At 34.6% G+C, this 6,083-nt stretch overlaps 1 protein-coding gene across 1 annotated transcript in view; it reads left to right on the forward strand.

Moving 5' to 3' along the window:
- The window catches only part of Fstl5 (follistatin like 5), a 507,104-nt gene that overhangs the window by 87,782 nt on the left and 413,239 nt on the right, over window positions 1-6,083 (forward strand). The window lies entirely within an intron of this gene.

The raw sequence follows: 6,083 nt of genomic DNA on the forward strand, positions 1-6,083 counted from the left end.
TTAACAGTCTCAAAATAGATTCCATTTTTCTGACATAATACATTTGTTTGATATTTCCACTTCAATTTTAACTTTGCCATCTACAATACATTTTAGAGCGAATGTTATACTTTGTACTTCATATTTATATTTATATTTTGGCAGTTGTTGATTCTATTTTTATTGATGTAAACTAAAAGTTGTAATGTCGATCAATGTCATCACTTAGTATTCTTTTCTTACACAGATTAAGTTTAAAATTAGAGAAAGAATTTTATGATAAATATTATTTTATTTCATGTAGGGATAGAGAAACACAGACAGGAGCATGCACAATTTCCCATGTTTCTATCATTATCTGGCAACTCAAAGGAGGCAGTATTGTTTCAGAGATTTTTTATTCCTTACTTAGTGTGTTTGCTTTGAATATTTCAGCATTTTTATTCTCATGTAAATTCTGAGCTTTTTTTATTGAATCCATTCCTATTGTTCAAAACCAAAAAAGGAGCAAACTGGCATTAAAATTGTGTTATAAAGATACTTCTATTTTACTATAATTTTTTTTAAAATTTTTCTGAGAATTTCATCCCTGAATACTGCATTTATAACCCCTCCCTATCACCCTTCCAACTTTGCCCATGCCCCACTATCCTCAAATTCATGACTTTTTCTGTAACTATTTTTCTCATGTACGCACATATATACATATATATGTGTAAATGTGTATATAGCCTACTAAGGCCTTTTAGTGCTGCTTTTATGTACATGTGCTTAGGGCTGACCTCTTGAATAACCTATCAGGGAACAAGTCCCTGGTGAAACCTAATTGTCGACCTCTCAGCCATCATTGGCTGCCTATAGCTCTTCATCTAGGGTGGGGCTGTGGGAAATTTCCCCATTCATATTGGTAGGTCAGCTAGTGTGGTCTTTATTCAGGTCTTGTTTAGGCAACCATATCATCAAATTTCATGGGTGCAGCATCCCCGTCATGTCTAGAAGACATTGTCTAGCAGGAAAGATAAATGTCACTGAGTGTTTGAAAAAGCCATAGAGGTTATTACCTTACTTTAAAATGCATTTATAAAGGCAGCTCTTTTAGGCATAATAATCTCAAATAAAATGATTGACATTTTATGTAACCCATAATGGCATATTACTAGTTGTATTATTAAACTTGTATGTCAAACATATTTATTTCCTAATGGAGAGGTACTTGGACTGGCAAGTATGTTGTCATTGCATCCATAAACAGACAAAATGATATTAAATGCAAAGTAGATTAAATACACTCAGTTCATAGGTCAGAAAATGCATTTAACCTCATGCAAAACCTCAGTGAAATATAACCTTTGTTAAGATCTAATCTGTGTTTAATATATTTAGAATTTTAGAGATTATTAAATTGAATACTTCATAAACACTAGGCACATGGAGATAGAAGTGACTTCTCAGATTCTGAAGTTCAGTCCTGACTCTGCAGCGCAATTCTCTATAGTTACTCATGATATTGAAATGCTTTTTATATATTTACCTCCTCAAATTTCTTTATGTCAAATTCTTCACTTTTGTCACCTGTAACCTATGCAATAATATCTTATCCCAAAAAACAAATTTCCCCTCTCTAATTTTAGTAGCATCTGTTATAATTTATCGTGTGTTATGGATATTTTCAGAGTTTATTTGGTAAGTTTTATGATATTTGAGATTTTGAGCACTCATATGTCTTGAATTATTAATGGTTTATTTTCAAACATTCCTTCAACATTTCTTTGACCTTTTAGTCTCCTTGGCTACTTAATTTCTTCCCATATCTTAAAAAATTGTCAGTCTTGGGCCACATCATCAGTTATCTTTCCCCATAAAATGACCCCTTCAGATAACCCCATCACTCTTAATGTGACAAGACTTTCTTCTCATTCATACCTGTTTTTAGTAAATAAGACTTTTCTGTGACTTCAACTCCACCAATTTCAATTAACTGTAATATTGAATATCTGTCCCAGGATTTTAGTCGCTGATCCAACTGAAATATTTAGTACCTTCAGTTAGTGTCTCTTACACAGAACCAGAGCAAACACTACTTTTTCATCAAAATGTCCCTTCTTTTTATTTACTTATTTGGAGAATAGAATTATTAAATTAAGAGAATAGGAAAAATATTATAGATTTTCTTTAAAATATTTCTCTTTCTACTATCCTAAATATTCTTCAAATATGCACCTTTTCTATTTCCACTGTTTTTAAGATTTGAAAAGTACTTTTTTTTTGTCTTTTTGAGACAGGGTCTCCCTGTAGCCCTAACTGACTTGTAACTCACTATGTAGACCAGGCTGGCCTTGAACTCACAGAGATCCACCTGCCTCTGCGTCCTGAGTGCTGGGACTAAAGGCATGCGCTACCATGCCCGGCTAAAAGTACTTTAAAAAAAAAAAGTATGTGTGTGCGTGAGTGTCTGTGTGTGTGGATGTGTGTGTGTGTGTTTGTGTGTGTGTTTGTGTGTGTGTTTGTGTGTGTGTGCGCTCCTTGTGTGCTACGGAGCACATGAAAAGGGGAGAAGACAACCTTAGATATTGGTCCTCTCCTTCCTCCTTGTTTAAGGCAGGGTCTCCTTCACCGCTGAGTAACCCAAGCTAGCCAACCAATGAGCCTCCAGGGATTCGCTTGTCTGTCTCCTTTCTATCCATAAGAGCTCTGGGGTTATAGGCATGTCCTACAACACCCAGCCTTACCTGGGTTCTGGGGATTCAGATGCAGGTCATCTCACTTTAAGTCAGTGCAGGACTATGGCAAGCTCAGAATCAATGCCCTGCACTTTTTGAATCTTCCTGTCTGGTGGTCATTTCCTCATAAACCAGATCACTGCACTATTCTATCGTGGAGAACATTGTGTAAGGTCAGTTTTCATGCCAGCTATGAGTTCTACCCTTGCTGATGCCTGGGACTTTTGTTGGTGATGCTTTGTCTGAAATGCCCACAGGCTCTGCAAATGCACAACATGTATATACAAAAGTGTCCTATGGTCACACAATGGAGGACTGTACTGAATAGTACACACACACACACACACACACACACACACACACGGTTTTCAGTAAATTGTGCATAAATTTCTAGGAGTCATACCCATGCACACTCACAATTTAATTGTACATAAATACCTATCATTGTTTACAATAACAAATTTACTATAATACTATCTGTTCCTACAGTTTTACATATGTAAATATATGTTGCAATATGTTATTAAATTGATAAATATGATGTAGTATCAGAAATGTTTCATTGATTTTATTTGACAGGAATTCCTAAATAGCTATATCTTTCCAAAACTAAAATCTTTGTAGAAACAGATAATACTACAGTATTGTACTGAGATTAAATAGTAAGAAAGAAATTGAGCTTCATTTGATTATGCTTTGATTTTAAATATATCATAATGAAACTTTCTAAATCAGAGGAAAATAAATTTTTAATGTTACTTTTTATGTATCTATATGACTTTTCTCTAAGAAAATTGGGAGTAAACCATGAATTTTTAAATATTTCAATTATATCTCCAAACATTTATTTCCTCTTCAAAGTGCTATGGAGATTCATTTGATGGTAAAAGCATCATTTTAAAATCTGATAATGATGCTTGCTTGTTCATAAAATATGTATTATAAGGTTTTCTGCACATAAAATTAATTCAAATTTAAATTTAAACAAAAATTCACAATATGATCATTTATTCAATTTTAGAATGAATAGAATGAACTAAAATTGTTTCTCAATGCTAGAACATACCTTGACAGCCTCATTTTATCTGCTGGAGGAACAAGCAAGTCTGTGGTTTTTTTAAAACCATTTTAAACATCACAAAAATTTTTGCTGCTAAGAGCTCATATGTCTCCTCCTGTGTCTGGACTGGAGAGAAGGCTTAGCAGTTAATAGCACTGGCTGTTCTTGCAGAGGACTCAGGTTCGATTCCTAGCACCCACATGCAGCTAACAACCATTCATAACTACTGCTCCAAGGGACCCAGTGTTCTCTTTTGACATCTACATGCATTGCACAACATGGGTGCACTTACATACATGCAGGCAATATACTCATACACATAAAAATAATAAATAGAATTTTTAAAAATAAAGAACTCATGTGTCATATAACAGTGCCATGCCCTTAAACTGAATACAGAATTTTCAAGATCAGAGATGGTAATATATCTGAGTCTATCACTATTTTCAAATAAAGATGGAATACTGTTTATTTATTTTTATAATTTAATTTAACTTTTCATTTATTTTTGCTCTATTATTTAGATATATGGGATCCCATGAAAAATCAGTGGAATAATTATTCCCCAAACATTTCATCAAGGATCACCTTGCATTTAATTATATAATTGTGAAGCCCAAGCATCTTTGCTCATAATATTACTGATATTAATATCTTCATCTGTAGACAAGAGAATATTAAGGCTACATATCTGAAGTCACTGTCTTTAGGCACAAACAAAATTTTTAAAAGATATTAAGTCTTTACTCACACAATTTTTTTCTTCCAAAAATTTCACAATTTTTGTAATACCTTCAAATATTAAGATATAGTGAAAATGATTTTTTTAAAAGGACAAGCTGTATTCTAAATACAAAGATCAATAATATGATATGAATTGAAACTTACAGATTAAGATTTTAACAAAGTATTCATCAGAGCTCACAAAAAAATTTAGTGATTCTAAGCTCTATGAGAATATGCGCCAAAGGGAATTTGTGTGTGTGTGTGTGTGTGTGTGTGTGTGTGTACTTGGTGTATCCATGTATAGCTTCATGTGTGCACATGTCACATCTAATTTTTTAAAAAGTACTAAAAGCATGTAGTTACCAACAACTGCATTTTAGAAAAATATTTATCATTTTTATTTTCTGTACATCAGGGTTTTGCCTGCCTGTATGTAAGTGCACCAAGTGTGTGCATTACCAGCAGAGGCCAGAAGAGGGTGTTGGATTCCCTGTAACTGGACTTACAGACAGTTGTTAGCCATCATGTGTGTGCTAGGACTCAAGCCTGGGTCCTCTAGAAGAATAGCAAGTGTTGTAAAACACTGAGTCATCTCTCCAGCTTCAACAACTTCATATTTATTTACTTTTTGATAATTTCATACATGAATGCTGTATATCATTTCCATCCCTCCCCTCTCCAAGTCCTCCTGTTCCTTCTCTCCCTACTCACTCTCAAATTCATGGCCTCTTCTTTAATTATATGTATTATATATACACAAACTATGGAGTCCATTTAATGTTGCTCATGTGAACATGTGTTTCAGGTTGAAAACCTGAGATTGGATCAGCTTCTTGTCCATAGAGAAAACACATTCCCCCTCTCTTAGAAGCCACTGGATGTCTGTAGTGCTTCTTTTAAAGGTGGAGCCTTGTGAAATCTCCCTCATCTATTCTGGCATGTGAACAAGGGCTGTCATTTTTCAGGTCTTGTTTAGGCAACCATATAGTTCAGATTTCATGGGTACAGTTTCCCTCTCATGCGTAGAAGACATTATCTTTCAGGAGGTGCCCTGGTCCTCCAGATCTTACAATCTTTCTGCCCCCTCTTCTGTAATGTACTGTCATATTGCATGGTCACTTATTACCTGAATTTTTACCAGGTTTGGATCTCTGTAATGGTCTCCATCAGCTGCAAAAAAAGTTTCTTTGATAATGTACGAGAGCTACACTTATCTGTGGGTATAAGAACAAGTACTTAGAATATAGATAGAAACTATATTGATTTAGGAAATAGCAGTAGTATATTCTCCTCTAGGTCAGTGACCACTCTATCTGAGTAGTGGGTTTGGTTTACACTACCAAGGTTAAATTCTCTCCTATTGAGTGTGTCTTAAGTCAAGTCCAATTAGACAACAATTGATTACTTCCAAGATCAAAGGAGTATGGGTGTAATAATGCTCCCCCAAACAGCCTTCCACTATCTAATGACAGGCATAAGAAACTTCCCTTCAAGTTGTTGATCAGGGGAGTCCAAGAGACTCTCTAAAGAATATGGGTTCCAGTACCCTTAGTTACCAAACATAACTTGAAGGTAAGACCCTATTTCTGAAGCCTCAC

This window comes from Nannospalax galili, unplaced genomic scaffold, assembly GCF_000622305.1.
Source record: "Nannospalax galili isolate Female #2095 unplaced genomic scaffold, S.galili_v1.0 scaffold359, whole genome shotgun sequence".
In the NCBI taxonomy this organism is placed as follows: Eukaryota; Metazoa; Chordata; class Mammalia; order Rodentia; family Spalacidae; genus Nannospalax; species Nannospalax galili.